The 20673-nt window shown below is 38.6% G+C and overlaps 1 pseudogene; it reads right to left on the bottom strand.

The window, feature by feature from the left end:
* Positions 1-1688: 1688 nt before the first annotated feature.
* On the bottom strand, positions 1689-20376 carry LOC102971057 (annotated as a pseudogene).
* Between the last annotated feature and the right edge of the window lie 297 nt (positions 20377-20673).

Raw genomic sequence — 20673 nt, 5'->3', positions numbered from 1 at the left:
CACAGAACTCGGCAGGTATGCAGTGCCGAGAGGTGAATCCGGAGAGAGAAAAGCCATGGAGGGTAGCGAGTCGTTTTTGCAGCGAGAGGGCAGAGAGAGGAAAAGGACGGGGGAGAGTGTGGTGCATCGGGATTGTGCAAGAAAAGCACTCCCCTGAAAGTAGCTGGAGAGAAAGAGTGAAAACACTAGCAGGGGATTGGACAAGAAATCTGCTCCCCAAAACCATTGATGGGGAGAAAGGAGAGGGTTTCAATACCATCAAGATTCTATAAACGGTGGAGCGCAGAGTCTAAAGTTCCAGAGCTCATTGCCTGGTGGTGCTCTGGTGAGGAAGTAGGACGAATCCCTAGAAGCAGGCAGCGGGTATGAGGGGTCCATGTGCCACATGGGGAGAAGTGGTTCCCCTGCTTGGAGTGCATTTCATAGAGGCCATATGGCCTCTCCACAGGCAAAGGTCCCAGCAGACCCCAGAGAGCAGCTATTTGCAGGTATTGGGACAAAGATGTCAAAGTGCAGCAAAACCTGGCACCTTCTGTGTGTTGTGATTTGCCATAATGTCTGAACCTCTGCCGCTGCACAATTGCACAAACATTTTCTGGGGCAAGCCAGCACCTGGCCATTGCTCAGCGAGACCCTCCCCCAGAGAGCTGGCACAGGTCCAAGCCACAGGGGTCTCTGAAGTGTGGGGTTTTTGAAACACAACCCTATGTGAAATAAAACTCTGGAGGGAGGTGCTGCTCGTCAGGCAGACAACTTGGGCCACACACAGGGGAGAGGTGGGTAGTGGACAGAGGCCTGAGACAAAGGAGGGGTGCTTGACCAAGGGTGGGTAAGAGTGCGAAATTCTTGCACCAAAGACTAGGGAGCTGGATGAAGCTATTCTCACCTCTCCCACACGGGTGCATGTGCGCAGGCACACGGATCCACCCCAGTAAGCTAATCAGCGCCACCTAGTGGATAACGGAGCCATTACATCCTGCCCAACTGCACCCTCCAAGTACACCCCCAAGAAGACCAACACAAATACTTCCACCTGCTTAATATAGGGAGTATAGAGTGCTTCATAGTTTCAGTTCTAGCGGAAACTGGATGTAACTTCATTCGGGTTTCATTCTGTTTTCTGGTTTATTTATCAGTTCGTTTTCTTTGCTTCTGTTTTTGCTTAAATTGTTTTATTTTTTCTTTCTCTTTCTTGGATAGAGAAAAAATTTTATTTTTATTTTTTTACTTTATTTTTAATTTTATATTTTATTTTGCTTTATCCTGTTTCCTTATATAAATTTTTTAATTTATAAAATTCTTTCTTACCTTTTTTTTTTCCTTTCCCTTTTTTCTCTATTTTATCAAGCTTCTTTCAATAAGCAAACCGAAACACACCTTGGATCTAGCTTCCTTTATTTGATTTTGTTTTGTTTTTAATTTTTTTAATTTAAATTTTTAATTTTATTAATTTTCTTCTTCTTCCAAAATGACAAGATGAAGGAATTCACTCCCCAAAAAAAGAGAACAGGAAGAGGGGCGCCTGGGTGGCTCCGTCAGTTAAGCTTCCAACTTCAGCTCAGGTCATGATCTCATGGTCTGTGGTCTCAAGCCCCACATCAGGCTCTGTGCTGACAGCTCAGAGCCTGGAGCCTGCTTTGGATTCTGTGTCTCCCTCTCTCTCTGTCCCTCCCCTGCTTGCCCTCTGTCTCTTTCTCTCTCAAAAATAAAGATTAAAAAAAATTTTTTTTTTAATCTTCAATCTCATGTTGGAACATAAAAGTGATCTCTGGTTTCTTCTTCCCAGTGTGAGATGACTCATCATCACTATCATCTTTTCTTGCTTTCTTCTTGATTTTTAAAATTGTGTACTTTCTGGCATTGCTGCTACCTCCTCTCACACTTCCATTCCCCTCTGTTGCTTTTCTGTTTCCTTCATCTTTTTTTATCCTTTGTACTTGTATTAATGCATTCTAAAATGGAGACTTGTTTCAGATCTTCTTCAGTGATTAAGTGAACAGATTATTTTTCAGTTCCTTTTCAGCTTCCTGGTGCATCAGCTCACTGAATAGTTCTATGCAGTTATTCAGAAATTTTCCACTGACTACAATGGTGTCACTAAAGACTACAGCTGAAACCTGCTTGCAGAATGCTCTCATCACCCTGTTGAAGCAATATCACAGCATCCTCAACTGATAAAGAACTGAGAAACAGGGGTACAATATCAACCATGTTCCAGAGCTAATGGCTTCCTCTACCGATGCTTCCACGTGATCTGCAAATCATTGGCCACACAGCTGCTTTCGAAGACAAGACTTGTGTAGGTCTTCTATCTTTTCTTTATGTAGGTCACAGCATCTGGGATTCCAAGTCTGGACAAAGCATCAAATTCTAGATAGCCATTCTGCCTGATGTGTTCTGGAGTGAATGTCAGGAATGAACACTGCCTCGTCCTGTCTTCCACCAACCACAGAGCCCCATAAACACCCATTGTTAACAAGTTCCTCAAACACAGAGTAAAGCAGCTGCTCTTGACATCCGGATTTTAAAATCAGAGAATTCACTGCTGTAGGCTGGGTAATAGCACTGAACAGTCCACGATGCGTGCTTTATGTCAAGCTATAAAAGCTTCAGTAAATATTGCTCCTCTGTTATTAAGAGAGCCATGTGGCCATTAATAAGTCTATCTAGTCTTTGAGTTACTGCCTGTGTCAGAAAGTTTCCAAGAGATCATAGGTTTTACACAGTTGGGATATGGTGACTTGATCACTTTCTTGCAATTTGTCATTTACCTCCTATAACAGATACAAATAGTTCTCATCTATCAGTTATCCCAATACGAGCTGAACGTGCTTTTCTGATTTAACAATGTCACCAATTCTATTTTCAGCAAGAATCAGATCCACATTGATTACCTGTTGCAGATCAACGTTTACTCAACAGCCTCAGACACATAGCTCACCTCTCATTTCTTTGCTAATTTGAGCTGTAATAATATATTCCTTTCCATCGAGTGTGCAAACTACTTCCAGATCTTTCTGAGCAATCAATTTATTTACAATCTCAATGCAGTTCCACTCTGACAACCTCTGCATAACTGTGGTGAGCTGTGCCCACTGGAAGTCAGCTGCCAACCACCACAGGTGTCCTTTCCCTACTTACCCAGCCACCAAAGAACTGCCCACACGTCAGCCTAAAAAATAAACCATTCTAATTAATGAGTAGTGATATCCAATGTGTTTTTAACTTTGCATTTTCCTAAAGACTAAGGATGCTGCACATCTTATTTGCTAACTGTATACTTTCTTTGATGAAATATCCATTCAAATCTTTTGCCAACTTGTTTTTTGAGTTGTTTTCTCATTGCTGAGTTTTGAGAGTATACATATTCTGGATACTATTTATCTGTCAGATATGTGATTTACAAATATTTTCTCCCAGTCCGTGGCTTGTCTTTTCTTCCTCTTAATGGCATAGTTTTCAATTTTGATAAAGTCTGACTTATCCTATTTTCCTATGGATAATGTTTTTGTTGTCATGTCTAAGAACTCTTTTCCTTATTCAAGGTCACAAAGATTTTCTTATATGCTTTCGTCTAGAAGTTTTATACTTTCATGTTTTACATTTAGGTCTATGATCCATTCTGAATTAAAAATCTAAACTATAATTGACAAATTGCTGGAGCCTCAATGTGGACAAAACTGAGAATTTAAAACTCCATAGGAATCCAGTCATCGAAGAAGCCCCCCACATCTTGGTGATTTTTTAACCTCCAGGAGCCTCTACAGGTTCTTGTAGGGAATATCAAAGGAAAAAACCCTCCTGTTTCTGACAGGGATAAGGGAAGGGAGATAGGGAGAGAAAGAATCCCATTTTTCTGGTGTATTTTGAAATACACCAGAGCATTCTGTTGTTCATAATAAGCCCTGCCCTCAAAAGAAACTATTTTAACAAAGGCTAACCTGTTGGAGATTTTATCTGAACATAACCGACCTGAGGGAAGGGAAATATCCAACTCCACCTGGCCCTAACCTTCTATGTGAGACAAGAGAAATATCCAAATTGAGCCCTCCTATAGCATTCCATGTAAAGATGGGAAATACACAACTCTAGCCTTCCCAAGCCATCTTGTGTCATCTAAAGTGGGAAGGGAAATCTGAGAAGCACTTGTGAAGTTCACAGTCCAGGGCCACAAGTTTACTAAAAGAGACTTAATCATAACACTCTCCAACACTTTCCCTCCTTCTATACTTTATCACTACATTACTAAAGGACTATTTACCAGAGTTCCTTTCACTCAGTACATCATGTCTGGCTTTTGACAAAAAAGTACAAGGCATACTAACAGCCAAAAAACTGTTTTGAGGGGCACCTGCGTGGCTCAGTCGGTTAAACATCCAACTCTTGATCTTGGCTCAGGTCATGATCTCATGGTTCTTGAGGCTGAGCCTTACATCGGTGCTCCCTTGCGTCTATACTGTCAGCATAGAGCCCGCTTGGGATTCTTTCTCTCCCTATCTCTCTTCCCGCCCCTACTCCTCCCTCAAAATAAACAAACTTAAAAAACAGTTTTGATTAAGTTCATGTCTATCCTTGATAAAAATTCTTGGCAAACTAGGAATACAATGGAACTTCCTTCACCTGATAAGGAGCATTATCTTACTTGATAAGGTAATCAAGTAAGATTCCAACTGATTCCCAATCAGTTGGGAATACAATTTCATATAAAACAATGTTTTTAAATTTTTTTAACATTTATTCATTTTTTTGAGAGGCAGAGAGAGACAGTATGAGCAGGAGAAGGACAGAGAGAGAGACAGAATCTGAAGCAGGCTTTAGGCTCTGAGCTGTCAGCACAGAACCCAACATGGGGCTTAAACCTACAAACAGCGAGATCATGACCAGAGCCAAAGTCAGACACTTAACCAACTGAGCCACCTAGATGCCCCTCATATAAAACAATTTTATAAAAGCATCAAAAAATGTAACATGTATATGACTAAGTATTATAAAAACCTTGAACAGAGAAAATTATTTATTTTTATTGAAATATTAAAGAACACTTAAATAGATACACACTGTTCTTTGATGCAAGGGCTCAATATCCTAAAGATGTCAGTGATTCTCCCAACTTATATATAGATTCAGTGCAATTCTGATAAAAATCTTCACAGGGCTTATTACGGGATTTGAGATGATCCTTAAAATTATATGCAAGAGCAAAAGGCCAAAAAGAGTCAAGACCTCTTGAGGAACAAAAAGCTGGAGGAGTATAGTTCTGACGGATTTTTGATATTTGATATTTGATATTTGATTGCTGTTAAGCCTCATGCCCTCTTCTTCACTTTGGGTTCCATATCTGGACAAGTTGATGAGAAAAGTTCAGCACTTCCTCCTTTAATGCTGGAAGGAGACTCAAACAAGGCATGCCCCTTTCCTAGCCACCGCAGCCCTACCCCCAATCCACAATAAAAAAAAAAAAAACCCAGGCCAATCTCATTTCCTTGGTCTATGAAAGCCACTGCAGACCTGCTTGGGGCGGGGGGGGGGGGGGGGGGGGGGCGCTGCCCTCCTCTCCTCAAAGATCTCATATAAGGTAAGTAATAAATCTTGTTCTACCTTCTGAGGATGTGTGGGTGGCATCATGTGGCTGGACATCTGAACCTAACTTTGGGTGAGCAGAGTCCATCCACCTCTGCAGATGACCAAACAGCGAGGATGCCTGATGATATATATATCAAGATGTACTGAAAGTAGCACAGATAAGTGTTTCTGCATAAATGATTCTGTTGTGTGGGAACCATGACTCCTGGAGTTGTGTGATGTGGCCCTGGGTAATATGGGTAGACAGGGACCTGATTACATAGAGTTTTGAAAGTCAAGGTAAGGAGTTTGGATTTTATCTTCAGAGTAATGAGAAACCATTTGGGAGGGGTTTATTATTATTATTATTATTATTCTTTTATTTTGAGAGAGAGAGAGAGCATGCATGAGTGGGGGGCAGAGGAGCAGAGGGAGAGAGAGAATCTTAAGCAGGCTCCACACTCAGCATAGAGCCCAACACAGGGCTCAATCCCATGACCTGGGATCACGACCCAAGTCGAAATCAAGAGTTGGACGCTCAACCAACTGAGCCACTCACATACCCCACCATTGGAGAGTTTTACACAGGGAAGAAACCTGATCTGATTTTTAACTTTTTAAAGATCCATCTAACTGCTATGGACTAGGTTGTGTCCTCCCCACCACCCCAAATTCATATTGAAGCCCTACCCCTCAAGGTGACATTATTTGGAGATATGACCTTTACATAATTAGTATTAAATTAGAATTAAATTTCTGTTGTTGAAGCTTTCCAGGCTGTGATATTTTGTTATAGCAGTCCTAGCAGACTAATATACTAACAAACTATTGTGGTAAGCAGAAAGGGGGAAATCAATATTAGAAGTGAGGAGAGGGGTAAGAAGATGATGGCAGTTGGGTACCTGGGTGGCTCAGTCAGTTGAGTGTCTGACTTCACCTCAGGTCATGATGTCATAGTTTGTGAGTTTGAGCCCTGCATCGGGCTCGTTGCTGTCAGCTCAGAGCCTGCTTCAGATCCTCTGTCACCCTCTCTCTGCCCCTCCCTGGTCATGCTTTCTCTCTCAAAAATGAGTAAACTTAAGAAATAAAAGAAGATGAGCGCAGCTTGAGCTAGGGCATAAGCAGTAGGGACAATGGGAAGCACACACATCTGAAGTCTCCTCCATAGAGCAGCCCACAGGCATGCCAATGGATTGGAGGTGGAGGATGAGAAAAATAAAGGAATCAAATTCTGTGTATATATATATATATATATATATATATATATGCATGCAGGTAAATAACTCAGGCCAACTTTCCATTTTTAGTCTGGACTTGAAGCAAAATCACTTGACTGAAAAACAGAAATAGCTTGAAGAGGAATTAGAAGATACTTTCAGAGATAAAGGACAGAGATGTTATATATTAGTTTATCATTTTGTGATATTTTCTAATGTATGTTTTTACGATATAACAGGATCCTACAATCTCAGAGTACATTAAGGCAACAGCACCTGAAAGAGATAGAAGCCATCTCCCCCTAACTCCCAAACAAGGCCTCACCTACGTTTCCTCCACGCAGTCACCAGTGACTTATTCCCTTAGAATGCACATTCTGACACAAGTCTATATTGCTCTTAAGTCATTTGGGCACATACGAGAAAGATTATCATTTCAAAGAACTTCCAGAAATCTCTGTGAAGCTGTTACTTGGGAGCCTAAATGACAGCCTTAATTTTGCCATAAATTTTCAGAGAATGCCAGCCCTTTTAAGAATAAAATTTCTGGGGTGCCTGGGTGGCTCAGTTGGTTAAGCATCTGACTTCAGCTCAGGTCATGATCTCACGGTCTAAGAGTTCGAGCCCCGTGTCGGGCTCTGTCCTGACCGCTCAGAGCCTGGAGCCTGTTTCAAATTCTGTGTCTCCCTCTCTCTCTGACCCTCCCCCATTCATGCTCTGTCTCTCTCTGTCTCAAAAATAAATAAACGTTAAGAAAAATTTAAAAAAAAAAAAAAAGAATAAAATTTCTAGTTCACCAAAGCAGCACAGCCTGCTTTAATGGCAGAGGAAAACAGAAGTGCTTAGTTTTTATACAGAAAAATTTTTTTCTTATTATCTAAAGTTTGCTTTTGTTTTGGGCATGTTTAATAACTTTTGTAATGTGACACTACACAATTAACCCTCCATATGCATTTATGCATTCTGTAACTGACTGGCCTTCTCTGCCCAGAATAAGACTATGTGTTCTTTTAAGTATAATTCTCTTTCCTCCTGGCTAGGAGGAATAAAGCTACAACAGAAGAGTATCAAGGCTGGGGGAAGAGATGTACTAGGATACTCTTAAATGAAGCAATCTGCCATTCTTCGGTTATATGTCTGATTTGGCTCAGAATTCATTCACTCATCCATCCATGCACCATTCTAAAATCACCCAATGAAAATTGGAATAATAGCTTCCATTTATCCATATACTGTCATGGATTCTGACCTATTGACCAATATCCAGCCTTACTCTCTGCCACAAAGTTAAGCTGTCAAAAAGCACAAAATACCATTCTGTAGGGATATACTACATTACAACTCTTATTAGCAAATATTCTATTAAATTCATTTCTAATGTTTTCCTATCCAAGACTAATTCTGTAATTTTTTTTCTTAATCACACCCATAAACTCTGTATTGGTTAATATGTATTCCAAGAAATAGACATTAATAAATATTATGTCAAAAATGTATTATGGCCTATTGATACAGAACCTAATATTATTACTTCATGAGGTGTGAAGCATTATTTTTTCTGGTGTCACATCTAGAGTATATGTAATCTTGCTATTCATCCTAACGGCAACTTATATGGGCAAAATTAAAACAATATCCAGTATTGTTCTTGTATTCTTTTTTCATATAAATGTTAGTGAGCCATCAAATTTCTACTTTTCCATCACTGAAGGCTAAAGCCTCCTGACATTTAAATGAGTAGACTACTCTAATCAAAAGCAACTTTTAGAGGAAGAGATCAAGCATAGACATAGATGCACAAAATTATTTTGATTAAACCAAAAATATATATAAAATGTCCAAATTTGGGAGTCTTCTGCTATTTAAATTAATGCTTTTAGATCAAAGTGTCTTATTTTTTAAAGTAAACTTAGTACCACATTTCCAGCTGTTCTGTTTCCAGGTCAGTAAGTAGATGCCTGATGAAGCTTTCTTTCCTTCCCATTGTAACTGCTGTGGTTAATATAAGTTTTAATATGTTATAAGTTAAAATGTTATAAGTTAATATAAGTTCATGTGATGAACTTATAACATGTGTGGCCTAGTATACACAACAGGTGTTTTCTTGAGACATGAAAAATAGCCTACTGGCAATGAATACTCATCAAGACATTCAAAATTAATTTTTTTCCTCTTACTCTTAAATAAAAAAAGACGATTACTTTATTCATTAAGATCAGTCAAAGCACTGTTATTTTATACTATACTAAAAAAAAAAAACTGGAATGCCTTTTCCACTAACATATTTCTCATCATTAAAGTGATTTTTTTTTTTTTTTAGGGCCAAAGAAATACTTTTGTCTTGAACAATTGTAAGGTTATCAATATTAGGCCAGCTTATACGGTGAAGTTTACTAATAAAATCCAAATTTAATGGGTGAAAAAATTATAACCCTAACCTATTACGTGACTTTTATAAATGAATAAATCTTAATTAGTAATGGCATCTGCCTCCAGCCAAGATGGAATAGCAGGGATTGGACTTGTAGTGCCACTTAAAATAACTAAAATATCAGACAAACAACAACAGAAAACCAGTTTTCATGACTTTGAATCTAAAGGCAAAAAGAAGTGAGCCCTGAGAGACAGGAAAGAAATGAAATGATCCCTAAATTTTTCCCAGCTTACTGCCTTGAGAGTTACCAGTGAAAGTTCTAGGAAGGGGAAGCCAGGCAGAAACAAGAGGACTTCATGAATCAAAGCATTACAGTTTGCAATGCAGAATACTTAGGATGGTGGTACATAGATAAATAAATACAGTTAGATCTTGTTTCTTAATCGATTCTGCCATCTCTGCCTTTTAATGTTCATTTAAAGCAATTACTGATAAAGTACTTACTTCTGCCATTTTGACGTGTGTGTGTGTGTCTGTGTCTGTGTGTGTCTGTGCATTTATATGTCATATCTTTTGTTCAATTCTTCCATTACTGCCTTCTTTTGGTTTTTTTGTTCTAGGATACAATTTTTACTGAATTCTTACTTACTTTTCCGTATACCTTTTAGTTATTTTCTCAGTGGTTATCCTGGAGTTTAAAAGTAACACTTTAAGAATAGAACAATCTCCCACAGGGGGATAGGGAAGTGGTGAGTGACAGCCAAACTATGCAGTTGAATGAGACTCAGCTGAAGACACCCATTTCTCCCCATCAACACCCACAGTACTAAGGTGGGAGCTCTATAGCAGGGGGAGGGAGCATACTGAGAAAGAGGCAGATACGAATTTCAAAGGGTTAGACTATACTTAGCAGAAAGTCCACCCATAAGCCTCTGGGAGTACCACCCCTGAAGATCTCCCTCCTAGTCCAGGGGTGCCCCAATGCACGAAGTGCTAAACCCACACCTCTCCCCACTCTGCTACAAGCTCTTTATGAATGATCAGGAGTGTGCTTGGGAGAACAAGATCCAGTAAATAGGGAACTGGCTAAAAAAACAGGCCAAGATTGGTGGACTAGGGACAGACCACAAACTTGAACTATACTGCCACCTGATGGAAAAGAAGGCAGGTTTCCAATATTTAGCAAGGTAGAATTAAAAGAACCAGAGTAGATATAAGAGCTTAAAAATTCATCCACAAGAGGGAACAAGAAAAATGAAGCAGAGACACTTTCATGAAGACCGAGAAGAAGAAAGAAGAAAAAAATCCTCATTTAATAACAACACCATAGAACATAACACTCCATCTGCTGAAGGAAAGGAGTTAAAGGTGTCTATGACTTCAAATTCAGAAGCGTAAGCACATACCTGCAAAGAATATGAAAAATCAAGGTAACATGGCATTACAAAAAGAAAAGGAGAATTCTCAAGCAAACAAACACCCCCACTTAGGTATTTGGACTTTTTTCTGCTGTAAACCTTCAAATAATGTCTATCTTCCCCCCACCCTCCACCCCACCCAAAACATGTTAAGTTCTATGACAGCAGGAGTCGTGTTGCTTTTGTCACCATTATATCCCCAGTACCTACAACAGTATGTGATGCATAGCTATGTAAAAATGAAATAAAAAACTGAAATTATCTTTAATACATATGGATATATAATTAAAACTAATTTCCTTTTTCTCTTAGCTTTTTAATGTGGCTATTAGAAAATATTAAGGGGAAGTAGATGGGGGGACAAGTAAAATAAGCGATGGGGATTAAGGAGTACACTTGTGATGAGCAAAGGATGATGTATGGAAGTGCTGAATCACTATATTCTACACCTGAAACTACTATAACACTGTGTGTTATCTATGCTTGAATTAGAATAAAAAATAAATTAGAAAATATTAAATAATCTGAATTATTTTTGAAGGTTGTTATGGAGAATCTCAGCAAGCTACAAGGAAACTCAGAAAAACAATTCTATGAAATAAGGAATAAAGTATATTAACAAAGTGATTTCTTTAACAAAGATAGTAAAATTATTGAAAAGAACCAAATGACAATTCTGGAGCTGAAGAATTCCATGAATGGGATGAAGAACATAATATAGAGTGCCTGTAGCAGGGCAGACCAGAAAGAAGAAAGAAGAAATGACTTGGAGAATAGGAATTTTGAAATAACACAAATAGAAGGGGGAAAAAGGAACTAAGATTTTAAAAGAGTAAAGAAAGCCTACAAATGCTATGGGATTACATCAGAAAGACAAATATAATAATAATATGGATTCCAGAAGGAGAAGAGGAAGGAGGTGGGCAGAGAGCCTATTTAAAGAAATAACAGCTGAGGGGACTTCCGGGGAAGATAGCAGACGAGGAGGATTCTAAGCTCACCTCCTCCCACAAATACAACTATATAACACCCACATCAGTGTAAATAACCCAGAAAACAACCTAAAGATTCACAGAACAGATTCTCCACAGCTAAATGTAGGGAAGAGGCCACATCTCACAGGGCAGGAAGGGTGGAGATGTGGTGAGCAGCTAAATGGTCCTGTGAGAGTGTCCGCAGGAGGGAGGGATGCTGCAGGCTCAGAAAGGGGAGAGGAGCAACCCCACACCAGGCACCTCAGGCACAGGGGACCGGCTCGGGGAAGGTGAATCCCCGTAACACTTGCCTTTGAAAACCAGAGGGTCCTAATCAGCAGTGGGGCTCCACACCTGGAACTTTAAAAATCAGCAGGCTTAGCTCCAGGAAAACTGGGAAGTCAGAGTCCCTGCCCTTGAAGAGACAGCGTAACAAACAACTTCACTAAGATACAGCAGTAGAACCAGCAGTTTGAAAAGCACCTGGGGTATATGGGAAGGAGATTTATTTACCAATCTCAGAGTGTGTGCTGGAGGGGCAAGGATCTTTGGGAGACCTCTTTGAGAACAAAAGAGTTGGTGGGTGCCATTTTCCTCCCCTACCCAACCCTGGCCTAGATACATGGAACACTTTCCACCTAGCTTGCCAACAGTGTAGCCCGCCCCCACTTGTTTCTGCATATCTTCCCCCTCCAACTCTGACTGTCTCAGCAGGAGTTTTCCAGGTGGCTACAGGTCCAGTCTCACAAGGCACCAGGGCTCACCTTGCCGGCACAGCACATCCCACCCCTGCATTCTCTTGCAGACCTACCCCCTCCAATATGCCTTTGGCCAGAGCCCGTCCAAAGCAATGCCACAAGACTGGCAGTGTGCAAGCAGCCCTAAATAGGGGCCAGCACGACTCCAAAGTGACTCCTACCCCGGGGAGAGGAGAAGATAACCATACACATCAGTCCAACTTTGGCCCCAGCAGTGGGCTTGGGGGCAGACATCAGGTCTGACTGCAGGACCTGCCCACCAACAAAAGCTTCTCGAGGGACAGCACAGGGAAAGCACTGTGCAGTTCAGTGCTACTGAATCATTGGCAAACACCTGGTCTAACTCAACAAAAGCCTGAAGTGGCCCCAGACTGGTCCACTAATGACAGAGGGACCAAACACTGCCCACAACAGGCAAAGAGAGACATTGCAGCTAACTGAACTGAAGCTCAGCAAATGCAGCTCGGTCACAACACTGGGCACACAGGACACACACAGGAGATGCCCCTGAAGCACCAGGTTCTGGTGAAGGGGACATTACACTATAGGCACTACAGGAACTCTTCTCCATAATGCCACTGCTTCTTTTTTATGAGTTTATCTATTTTGTTGATCTTTTTAAAGAACCAGCTCCTGGTTCCATTGATCTATTGTTTCTTTAGTTCTTATTTCATCTATTTCTATGCTGATCTTTATCATTTTCTTCCTTCTACTGGTTCTGGGTTTTGTTTGTTTTTCTTTTTCCAGCTCCCTTGGGTGTAAGTTTAGGTTGTTTTTCTGAGATTTTTCTTGCTTCTTGAGGTGGGCCTGTATTACTATAAAATTCCCACTTAGAACAGCTTTTGTTGCATCCCAAAGATTTTGGACTGTTGTGTTTCCTTTTTACATTTTCTTCATGTATTTTTGTACTTTGATTTTTGGCTGACTCATTCGTTAATAGCATGTTATTTCACCTTCATATATTCGTATTCTTTCCAGATTTTTCTCTTGTGGTTGATTTCTAGTTTCATAGTGTTGTGGTCAGAAAAGATACGCGGTATGACTAAGAACTTTTTGAATTTGTTGAGACTTGTTTGGTGGCCTAATATGTGATCTATTCTGGAGAATGTTCCATGTGTCCTTGAAAAGAGTTTGTATTCTGCTGTTTTAGGATGGAATGTTCTGAACATGTCTATTCAATCCATCTGGTGTAATGGGTTGTTCAAAGCCACAGTTTCTTTGTTGATCTTGTTTGGATGATCTATCTATTGATGTAAGTAGGGTGTTACAGTCCCCTGCTACTATTATATTACTACTGATCACTTCCTTTATGTTTGTTATTAGCTGCTTTATGTATTTGGGTGCTTCCATGTCAGGTGCATAAATATTTACAGTTTTTGTATCTTCTTGTTGGGTTGCTCCCTTTATGAATACATACTGTCCTTCTTTGTCTCTTGTTACAGTCTTTGTTTAAATGAATGTCTATTTTGTCTGATATAAGTATTGCTACCCTGGCTTCCTTTTCACTTCCATTTGCATGGTAAATGCTTTTCTATCCTTTCACTTTCAATCTGCATGTGTCTTTAGATCTGAAATGAGTCTCTTGTAGGCAGCATATAGATGGGTCTTGCTTTCATATCCATTCAATCACTTTATATCTTTTTTTTTTTTTTTTTTAGAAAGTGAGAGAGAACGTGCAAGTTGGGGAGGGCACAGGGAGAGGGAGAGAGAATCTTAAGCAGGCTCCATGCTCAGTGTGGAGCCTGATGCAGGGCTTGATCTCACAACCCTTGAGATCACAACCTGAGCTGAAATCAAGCATCGGATACTTAACTGATTGAGCCACCCAGGCACTCCCAGTCACCTTATATCTCTTGATGGGAACACTGAGTCCATTTACATTCAAAATACATATAGGTATGTACTTATTGCAATTTTTTACTTGTTTTATAGTTGTTTTTGTATTTCTTCTCTATTACTTTATTCTCTTGCTCTCTCTTGTCAGTGTTTGCTGGCTCTCTTCAGTGATATACTTGGATTACTTTTTATTGATTTTTTGCATATCTATCACTGGTTTTTTATTTGTGGTTATCATTAGGTTTATGTATGACATCTTATACATTTAACAATCTATGTTAAGTTGATGGTTGCTTAAGTTTGGGCCCATTCTTTACTCCTCTCCCCCCACATTTTAGGTATATGGTTTCATAATTTACATCCTTTTATTTTGTGAATTTGACTGATTTTTATAAATACACTTATTTTTACTGCTTTTGTGCTTTCTACTTTGCTTGCTCCTACTTATGGTCTTTCCTTTCCACTCAAAGAGTTCCCTTCAACATTTTCCAGTGACATGAAAACATATGAAAGTACTCAACACACTGGTAAAAGTGAAAAACATACAGTAAGACTGAGAAAAATGTAACTCTATATTAGATAGTGTATTACCACTGAACTGTAGTTACAAATGCTAAAGGAAAATAGTAGTGAAATTAAATATAGCTACTATAAATTGTTAACAAAACACAACACGAAAAGAGGTAAATCGTGACATTATTAATACAAAAGGGAAGAGTAAAAAGTTGAAGCCTTTATAGGCAATTGAAGATAAGTTCCTATCGACCTAAAATGGACTGTCTTATCTATACAATGTTTTATGTAAATTCCATGGTAATCACAAAGCAAAAACTTAGAGGAGATCCACAATAGACATAGAAAGGGGAAAGAGCATACATACCACCATGGAAAACCAATTAACAAATGTGGGCAGAAACAGAGAAAAAGAAACAATGGAAATATGAAATACCCAGAAAGCAGTTAATAAAATGACATTATCAAGTCCTTACACATCAATAATTACTCTAAGAGTAAATAGATTGAATTCATTTATCAAAAGGCACAAAGTGGCTGGATGGATTTTAAAATATGAAGACCCAACTATAAGGGACCCACTTCAGAATTAAAGAGGCATTTAGACTCAAGTGAAAAAATGGAAACAGATACTCCATGAACAATAGAACAAAAACAAGGAAATACCTAGTAATAAATTTAACCAAAGAAGTGAAAGATCTATACAATGAAAACAGTAACACTTTACTGAAAGAAACTGAAGAAAGCAAAACAAATGCAAGGACATCCTGTGTTCATGCTGGAAAAGTTAATACTGTTAAAATGTCCATGCCAGCCAAAAACATCTATAGATTCAATACAATCCCTATAAAAATCTCAATGGTAATTTCCACAGAAAAAAAAAATCCTAAAATTCATACGGAACCACAAAAGACCCCAAAGAATCATAAGAAAAAAAAAACTGCAAACATCACACTTCCTGATTTCAAACTGTACTACAAAGCTATAATAATTGAAACAGCATGGTCCTGGCATAAAAACAGACAGACCAATGGAACCAAACAGAGGGACCATAATGAAACCTCTACATATACAGCCAACTAATATTGATAAGGGAGCCAAGAACATCTAATTTCCAATAACTGATCCCAAAGAAATAGATTGCCTGAGAAAGAATTCAAAATAATTGATTTAAAGAAGCTCAGTAAACTACAAGGGTCCATGGATACAAGGGTTCAGGGAAAGACAACTGAATGAAATCAGGAAAACAATACATGAACAAAATAAGTTCATCAAAGAGAGAGAAGTCCTAAAAAAGAACTAAGCAAAAATTCTAGAGATGAATGAAACAAAAATGCAGTACAGCTCTTCAACAGCAGAGTGAAGCAAACAGAAGAGAGAATCAGTGAACTCAAGGACATATTTGAAATTATCCAGTCAGAGGAGAAGAAAACAAAAATTAAAAGGGGGAAGAAAGACTATAGGATTTATTAGTAAGAAAATCAACATACAAATTATAGGAGTCCCACAATGAGAAGAGAGAAAAAGGGCAGCAGCTTATTATAGAAATAATGACAAAAAAAAAAAAAAAAAAGCCCCAATCTGGGGAAGAAAACAGACATCTAGATTCAATAAGTCCAAAAGCTGCCAAACAGGTGGGACACAAAGAGCTCTACATTGAAACACATCATAATTAAATTGTCAAAAGTCAAAGACAAAGAGAAAATGTTAAAAGCAGCAAGAGAAGAAATGGCTCATCACATACAAGGGATCCCTGTCTCCATGAGACTATCAGCAGGTCTATCAATAGAAATCTTGTAGGCTGGGAGAGAGGACGAAGATATTCAGAGTACTTGGCAAAGCTATCTTTTACTAAAGATTTTTTTAAGTTTATTTATTTTGAAAGAGAGAATGAGAGAGCATGAGTGGCGGAGGGACAGACAAAGAGGGAGAGAGAGAGTCCCAAGCAGGCTCCATACTCTCAGTGCAGAGCCCAACACAGGCCTCGATCCCACGGCTGTAAGATCATGACCTGAGCTGAAAGCAAAAGTTGGACGCTTAACTGACTGAGTCACCCAAGTCTCCCAGCAAAGCTATCTTTTAAAAATAGAAAAGAGAGGGGCACCTAGGTGGAAGAGTTGGTTACGCATTCGACTTCGGCTCAGGTCATGATTTTGCAGTTTGTGAATTCAAGCCTCATGTCAGGCTCTGTGCTGACGGCTCAGAGCCTGAAGCCTGCTTTGGGTTCTGTGTCTCCCCCTCTCTCTGCCCCTCCCATGCTCATGCTCATGCTCTGTCTCTCAATAATAAATAAATGTTAAAAAATATTTTTTTTAAATAAAAATAAAGAAGAGAGGGGCTCAGTCAGTTAAGTGGCCGACTTTGGCTCAGGTCATGATCTCATGGTCTGTGGGTTCAAGCCCCGTTTCTGCTTCAGATTCTGTGTCTCACTCTCTCTCTGCCCCTCCCCTGCTCATGTTCTGTCTCTCTCTCTCAAAAATAAACATTAAAAAAAAAAGAAACATTGTTTAAAAAAGATAAAGAAATAAAGAAGAGATGTTCTTCCCAAGCCAACAAAACTGAGGAAGTCTGTCACCATTAGACCTGCCTTACAAGAAATGCTTAAGAGAATTCTTCAAATTGAAGTGAAAACACACTAAACAGCAACGTGAAAACATATGAAAGCATAAATCTCACTGGTAAAGGTAATCATGTGAACAAATACAGAGTATTGTAACTCTGAAATGATAGTATATAAATTACATTTGACCCAAATATAAAAGTTTAAAGATAATAATATGTTAACAAATATGGAATATAAGAAGAAGCAACCTCTGAGTAGAACACAGAATGTGGTGAGAGGAGAGTATAGAGTTTTTGTATAAAACTTAAAACAGATGATTATAATGACAAGATATTTTATGCAAGCCTTGAGGTAGCCACTAAGAAAAAAATTACCTATAATATATACACAAAAGATAAAGAGAAAAGAATCAAAGCAAGTCACCACACCCATCATCATCGTCATCATCATCATCATCATCATCAAACAACACAGGAAGCTACCAAGAGAGGAAGAGAGGAACAAAATATCTCTAAAACAGAAAACAATTAATAAAATGGCAACAGTAAGTTTCCACTTATCAAGAATCACTTTAAATGTAAATGGATAAAACTCCTCAACGAAAAGGCATTTAGAGTAGCTGAATGGATAAAAAAACAAACAAAAAAGATCCAGTGCCATGCAGTCTATCAGAGACTGACTTCAGATTTAAGGACACATAGAAGCTAAAAATGAAGAGGTTTAAGATATCCTATGCAAATGGTAATCAAAAGAAAGCAGAAGTTGCTATATTTACATCAGACTTGGTCAAAAACTGTCTCTAGGGACAAAAAGGGTCCATTCAACAAGAAGGTATAACAATTATAAATATATACACACCCAACATCAGAGCTCCTAAATATAATATATACACACCCAACATCAGAGCTCCTAAATATAATATATACACACCCAACATCAGAGCTCCTAAATGCATACAGCAAATATTGACAGATCTTAAGAGAGAAATGAACAGCCATACAGTTAACAATAGGAAACTCCAATCCCTTACTTTGAACAATGAAGCAAACTTCCATACAGAAAATCAATTATAAGACAGTTGACTTGAATAACATTATAGACCAAATAGACCCAAGGGACAGAACTTCCTACCTAAAAGCAGCAGAACACACATTCTTCTCAAGTGCACACAGAACATTCTCGAGGATAGATCACAGGTTAGGTCACAAAACAAGTTTTAACAAATTTAAGAACATCAGAATCATTCCAAGTATATTTTCTCACCACAATTTAATAAAACTAGAAATAAGAAAATAGGAAAAGTTGAAAATACATGGAAACTAAATAATATACTCTTGAACAACCATTAGGTCAGAGAGGAAATAAAAAAGGAATTTAAACTGTATCTCAAGACCAAAGAAAATTAAAGCATGACATATGAAAGTATAGGGTGTACACCAAAAAGTACTAAGAAGAAATTGTATAGCAATAAATGCCCACATTAAAAAAGAAAGGTCTCAAATAAACAATCTAATTCTACACCTCAAGGAACTAGAAAAAGAACAACATACTAAACCCAAAATTACAAGAAGGAATAATAAACATGAAAGCAGAATTAAATCAAAAGAGAATGGAAAGACAATAGAAAAAAATTAACAAAAATAAGATTTTATTTTTTGAAAAGAATGAAATCAATGATCCTTTAGCTAGGTAAGTAAAAAAAGAGAGAAGACTCAAATAAAATCACAAATGAAAGAGGAGACATTACAATGGATGCCTCAGGAAAAAATATGATCATAGAAAACTATTATAAACAATTATATGCCAACCAATTAGATAATCTATAAGAAATGGGTAAATTCCTAGAAACATAAGGCCTATCAAAACTGAGCCAAGAAGAAACAAGAAAGCCTGAAAAGACCGATAAAAACTAAGGAGACTTGAGGAGCACCCAGGTGGCTCAGTTGGTTAAGTGTCCAACTCTTGATTTCAGTTCAAGTCATGATCTCAACGTTGGTGAGATCAAACCCTGAGTCTGGCTCTATGCTGACAGCATGGAGCCTGCTTGGGATTCTCTCTCTCCCTCTCTCTCTGCCCCTCCCCTGCTCATGCTGTCTCTGTCTCTCAAAAATAATAAACATTTTTTTTTAAAAAGGGGGAATTTCTGTAAAATTACCTGAGGAGTATTCCTATGACAGTTTGGCTAGGCATAGAATTTCAGGTCAGAATTCCTTTTCCATCAGAACTTGGAAGGCACTGGCCATTACCTTGTTTTCCTTGTTGCTGTTAAAAAGATCAAAGTTATTAATATTCCTTTGTATGTTGACGTTGTTTTTTGTACATGATCTTTCTTTTTATTCACTCCCTCCATGTCTCTGGGGGGCTGTGGGATTTTCTAATCGTTTCCAGCAAAGTTTATAATGTGCTTTAGTATGAGTTTATTTATCCCCTGTTCTGGTCACTCACTTCAACCTGAAAACTCATATCCTTCAACTCTGGCAAATTTTCGTAATGACTTTTTCCCTCTTTTCTTTTCTTTTCTCTCAATGGAAGTCCTAATGTTCACATTTCAAACCTACTGCTTTGTTCCTTTAATTTTTTCTTTCTTTCTTTCTTGCTTTCTACCTCCTATTATATCTTTCTATTATATCTATCCTATTTTTATCTTTCTGAGCAATTTCCTTACCTTTATCTACCAACCCTTATATTGAGTTTTAAATTTCTATTATATGTCAATTTTTAAGATTTTTTGAGTGTTTATATGTATATGTATCATTCTGTTCTTTCATTCACTTGCTTCTCCAAGCATATTAGGGAGAGTTTCTATCTTTAAGGTATTTCTTCCTTCTCCTGGATAGTGTGTTCTGTAATCACTGTTTTGGTTTCTCCCTGTTAAGTGCTTCTCACATATCTTGTGTAGTATTTTTCTATTGCTGCTCAGATTACTGCAAACTTACTGGCTTAAAACAGTGCCATTCTGGAGGTCAGAAATCCTAACATCGGGGTGTCAGCAGTGCTGCATTCCTTGTGGAGGCTCTGAAAGACAATCCGTTTCCTTGTCCTTTCCAGCTTCTAGAGGCTACTCACAGCCCATGGCTCATGGCCCCTTCCTCCATCTTCAAAGCCAGCAGAGTATTATCTTCAATAGCTCTGATTCCATCAACGCATCTTCTTCCCTCCATCTGACCCTTCTGTCTCCCTCAAGCAAGCACCCTTGTGATTATAATGGGCCTACCCAGATAATCCAGGGTAATCTTCCCATCTCAAGACCTTTAACCGCATCTGCAAAGTCCCTTTGGCACGTAAAGGAACATTATCAGTCTCTGGAGGCTAGAATGCAGACACAGTTGGGGCCATTACTCAGCCTGCCACATCTGGTAACCTTCACCCTTTCACAGCCAGTCCTGAACTTAGATACTTACAGTATTAAGATAGATAGTGCCTAAACTTGCACAAAGAAAGAGGTTTTCCCAAATATA

Source organism: Panthera tigris, chromosome B4 (assembly GCF_018350195.1).
Source record: "Panthera tigris isolate Pti1 chromosome B4, P.tigris_Pti1_mat1.1, whole genome shotgun sequence".
NCBI classification, from domain to species: Eukaryota; Metazoa; Chordata; class Mammalia; order Carnivora; family Felidae; genus Panthera; species Panthera tigris.
This window is presented reverse-complemented; position numbering and strand designations above follow the sequence as displayed.